The following is a 5,776-nucleotide window of genomic DNA, read 5'->3' on the forward strand; positions in this document are numbered from 1 at the left end:
GGCTACTGATTCTGATGCTGGGGTAAAGCTGCGCTTTTTTTTTTTTTTTTGGTGTACAGCTTGTGATTGTAGAGAGAGCAGGGAGTCTTTATTGTACTGATGTAATCTTCGGTCTCACATTCCAAAACACTCAGTGGCTAAGAGGGCAATGCAGTGGTTTGATTTTTGGTGAGTTAAGCTGTTTCTGTTTTCTCCTTTTTCTCTCTCACTCACAGGGGCTGAGGAGAAAATAGTTACTCAGTAATCCTATTGCAGTCGCTATTGCCTGCTCCAAATAACTATGCTTCAAGCATCTTACATTAAAATATTATTCATTTTGTCTTTGAAGACAGAGAAAGATGATTCTTAGAGTGTGTATAGGATACATGCAGATGCATCTATATGGATATATAGATTTATATAGAAGAAATATTAAGCAAGATAAAAATAGATTTTGATATCCTACAGATTACTCACAGTAATATATTTATGCATGTATACTAGAGAAGATGTTTACCGCATATTAAAGAATGATACTTCCTGCAGTGAATGATTTTTCTCTCTTTCCTGTTTTTTGCCTATGTATATTTATAACATTTGGAAAAGAGACTAACCTTGACTGTGTCAGGTGTTCAAAACACCCTGAAAAATGTCTGCACTGAGGGAAGTTTTCTGACAAAATCACCGTGCTGCTTGTAGTAAGAAGCCATCTAGAAAGTGCTTGTTGCACTAAGCAAACACCAAATACTTTCACAAGGCTGAGACAAAGACTAAATAGAATCTGAAAAGAGCACCTGATAATCACTCATACTGCCAAATAGCTGAACTTAACTGCTAATCACAGACTAAAAAGAAATGAAAGCCATACCAAATTAAAGAGAATTTTGTCCACATGGGCAAAATGTTCTTCTGTTGGATGAAAAATTGAACAGGTTCTGTCATTTCTGGCAATGGGACTGCAGCATTTATACAATGGTACAAGGTGCAACTTTCACCTTACTTACTGCACCATTCAAATTATTACAAGTATTACAAGATATCTGACATAGCTGCAGAGGTCTGTTTCGCTGAATTAATGCTATCTGACTGAAGAACAATAATTTTACCTACATTTTAGCATGTATTTGTTTTATAACTGCATGAGTTCCCATGATTTTTTAATGAAAATAAGGGAGGCATTTCCACAGGGTAATGCTCTATCCCACTGATGTAATATCTTAAGCATAGCAATAATTTTGAGTAAAAAAATAAGTACAATAAACCAAAAATTATTTAAATGTTTAAAATGATCCCCCAAATAGGAAAAAAAAAAATTGCCTGAAAGATTTTTAGAGTTTTAATTACTTTAAGGGGGGTCATGATGGATATAATCAAAAGCAAAGAAACCTGCAGAATCAAAGAAAAGCACAAATCTTTAAAGGTGGTGGATCTAAATTATCTGAAGTAGCTAAGGACTTGAGTGATTCAGTGATTATACACACACTATAGAGGTCCTTACAGGTTCAGATGGTGAATGTTTCAATAATTTCTATAAAAGAAATCAGGTCCTTTTCAGATGGGCAGCCAAAATCCTAAGTCACTTCTGAAAATGAAGGCTGATTATAGGATTCACTTCAAATCCATGTACGTCATCAGTAATCAGTTGAAATTACAAATTAGAGACATATTATCAGCAGCCAAGTTAAATGTAAATTAGACAGGAGGAAAAATAATCCAAGCAGCATCACCTGGTCTAGAAGGAAAGCAGAAAACAAAAATAGATCACTTTTTTTCTCCCCTCTTTTTGGCCTATTCCAGTTCAAGACACTTGATAGGTAAATTTAATTTTATTAAATTGTAATTTAGAAAGAAGAATAATTCTCCCAAATACCTTGTAGTCAATGGAACTAAGAAATTCTGATATTACTGCCACAGAGAGGTAAATAATAACATACATGACTATTAAAATATCAAAACAGAGGATGTATTTATTGAGAAAAGAATTTAATTGAAATAATCCTAAAACTTGGTTACATGTTTATTCTTTTTACTTTATTCGTATGCTGTAACAAGCCATATGATTCTGTCAAATATTGCAAGCAGAAAACAGAAATAATCCAACTTATTCTATCAATGTTAAATTTCACCTTGATGGATGTGGCTTGTCCACAATCAACCATGCTATATGAACCTGGACAGTGAATGTGTCTCATTACCTTAGAATCATAGAATCATAGAATAGAGTGGGTTAGAAGGGACGTTCTAAGGTCATATAGTCCAACAACCCTGCAATGAGGAGGGACATCTTCACCCAGATCAGGTTGCTCAGAGCTCCATCCAGCTTGGCCTTGAATGTCTCCAGGAATGGTGCACCTACCACTTCTCTGGGTGATCTGTTCCAATGTTTTACTGCCCTCATTGTAAACAATTTCTTCCTCATGTCTAGCCTGAATCTTGTATGAAACCTCTACCTTTTGTGCTGTAGAAAGAGTTTTCATGTAGCCTAACTTACGTGAGAAGTATCAGTTGTGCTTTATGGCACAAATGATATGGTTTATGTGATGATTTACTGGGTCTTTTTTTTCTCTTTCAATGATTCTAACAGATGAGTTTTCAACAGACACTCTCCCAGGTCATAGATAGAACATATGTGCACAAAGGAATGACTTTTCAAACATGCTAAAGAAATATAATAATGGAAGACCCGTTTATGCTGCTTTGATGCTGAATTGCATAGTTCATCCTGTGTCTTATTACGGTTTCACTACATGCTCCAGATCAAGTGCTCCTTCAAACCCATAAACAGCTGTACACTTTTACCACTCTGTCCTGTTTACAGACCCCAGGTCTATGCATCTACTTTTAACTATTAAGGAAAAAAGTGCCTATGGAGATTACGATTCCAACCTCAATAAAGGTTCAAAATGAAAGTTACTGTGTTACCAGTCAACAATAAGGTGAGAATGCTTTGCTCCCACAAACACATGTGAAGGTACGGGTTGCCTTGTCCTGCAAGAAGCTGGTCAGCTGATGTCTTATCTCTCTGAATGAGACCATGAATGAGTGTTGCTATCCAACAAATTGCTAAGAATGAAAATAAAAAAGTTACTGGTTTATATTATATTATTTTACTTGATTGTTTGATATTTTCTTCTTTTCATCATTATTGTTATTTCAAAGATTTTTTTTACTATTTCAAGGGAAATTTTACATTTCTTGATGAAATTTCTGATTTATAGAAGTTAAAAAGTTGGTTGGTTTTCCTTGCTGAGGACTACTGTTTTTCTTTGTTAGCTGAAGTGCTCATATGAGCCTCTTCCACCATGTCACTGCTGACTTTCTGCAACAGGATCACTGCATCTTTGCTGCAAGTAATTTAAAATATATAGGAAGGTTATGAAAAAGCTGTACCTGTAAAGGAGAAAATAAACAAACCAACCCATCAACCAATCACTTTTCAGTGTTTCTATACGTGCAAGTTTAGTAGATCTAGTAGCAGCGTAACATAACAGTAATTATTTTGGTAATTATTCTGCAAAAATTTGTGAAGAGTTAACTTTCAAACCTGAGAGTATCAGTGGGACTTCTTACATAATTACATATTTATTCAGTTTAAGGAGATAACATGCACAGAATTTCCTGTATCCAAACCGCATGAGAGCCTTGGCTATGCTCAGAGAATTTGCAGTCTTCAAATAATAGAGAAAAGTTAAACAAACCTGTATGTTTTAAATACTTCTGAGATAAGAATTTCTCATACTTGTGTATAATGTCACCATGGGCTCCCAGAAATGGCAATGTAACAGAGAGCTATTTTGCAATGAGGGTAACACCATGACCTTAATCATGACAGAGACTAAAGGTATGATCTTTCAAAACTAGTAACATTTGGGACACTTACCAATCTGAAGATCGCTTGTCAAATTATTCCTTTTGTTCCTTCAATGAGATTGCTTGTTCTGATTACTGTTCTTCATAAACACAAGCCATACACTCCATGCTCGTAATTTATAAATGCGTAATTTTGTGAAACTAAGCATTTGGGCTGTGATGTTTCTATTTTATTTAGAAATGTTAGTTTCCCCCACTGTCATTCAAATACGTAATATCTATCTATGAAACCAAAAGTGGAAGAGGAGGGCACTATAATAAATGTTAGAAATATATACTGTTTTACCTTTAAGATCTTTTGTTCTAAATACCGTCACGCTCTTACTGGATAAGGGACATTATATATTATGGAGTTTTCATTTGTGTTTAGACATTGTACCTTTGCCAATCTTGTAAATATTCTGGCACAACTGGCCATATTAAAAGGCCTGAAAATATATGGGTTGCATATACTCAGTAACAGCTCATATCCCTTAGCATCCTGTTTTCATTCATCGCACCTAAACTCCTTACATCCCTGAATGCTGACTAAGTGCATGTAGGGCATCTTCGCAGAGTGAACAGACATGCAAAAGGACTAGCAGTGCAAAAAAACCCGTAATTAGAATCTGTAAAAACAGGAGAAAGGCAAAAGAAAAGTGTGACAAGGAGCTGAAGCAATAATGAAGAGGTCGAAAGTTAAAAAATGTCATCATGAATTTTATCCATTATCTTAATTAATTCCTTTCATTCTCATGCAATTATGAGCAAGCTCTACTTCAGGTGAGCCTCTCCTATTTTTAACCTGGGCTCATACTTCACTCAGTAAACAAAATTGTCCCAGTCTAATAACAGCTACCTTCTCAGGTCTGGGAAGTAAAGGATGTTATTGTACATGGTACTTCTACCTTATTTCTTACAAGTATTGCAAGAGAAAGGATGCCTTCCCCTCAGGACACCTAAGTTCTGACGTGGAGAAGTAGAGTACATCTCTGACTGCCAAAGTACCTGAGAGATGCTGCACAGTCCCTTACATCAGATGTTTCACAGATGATGAGTAACAGTGTGCTTCTCATTGCTGTATGTTCACCTCAGGATCCTGGAAGCTGAGATGAAAAAGCACAGAGCAGTCATAGCTGCAATTAACATGAATGGGTGCTGTGTTTGAAGGTGAAAATTATTACAAAACCTGACAAAAAACCCACAAAGTCCTGGGTAGATCAGCATTGACTGTTCCCTATGTGACCCTGCTGCCTGTCTGTAAGGTGGGATATATTATCCTGTCACTTCAGAGATGTTTTGTTAAGATAAATTAACCTTCACAGAACTTTCTGTGATGAGCACCGTAGGGAAGCCCTTAAGTAGGTGAGTAGCTCTGTCTTCGGTTCAGGGTTGAAGTGGTGGTGGACATGGGTGAGGCAGGGACATACACTAAACAATAGAAATAAACAAGATAGAAAAGACCTGCTCATTACTTGAACTCCATTCTTCACATACCTTGAATGAGGCGAGGGGAGGCTGTAGAAAAAAACCCTGCATCATAGTGTAGTTGAATACTACGTGATGTTACATATGAAGGGAGGCAAGATTAATTCTTGCTTTGCTGTCTCTTGAGTACTTGATTTTACAACTTTAACAAAGGTCTTTCAGTACAACTTTTTATGTATAGTGAACATTTTATGGCTCTTTCTCTACCATTGTCTCTATCATTAGGTAACTGGGAGAAAAATGCACACAACCTTAAAATGGGACTTTGGGCATCAATCCAAATGCTTTTTTGCTTAGTTTTCTCTCTCTCTCTTTTTTTTTTTTTTTTTTTTTTTTTTACTAGCTAAAAGAAGAGAAGAGGAAAACAGACAAACAAAACTATTTTAAGCACACTCTGTACTCTGGGTTTATCAAAAGCATGTGAAGCTCAAAGTTCTATGCAGAAAACCTTAATACTGTA

This window comes from Patagioenas fasciata, chromosome 2 (assembly GCF_037038585.1).
Source record: "Patagioenas fasciata isolate bPatFas1 chromosome 2, bPatFas1.hap1, whole genome shotgun sequence".
Classification (NCBI taxonomy): domain Eukaryota; kingdom Metazoa; phylum Chordata; class Aves; order Columbiformes; family Columbidae; genus Patagioenas; species Patagioenas fasciata.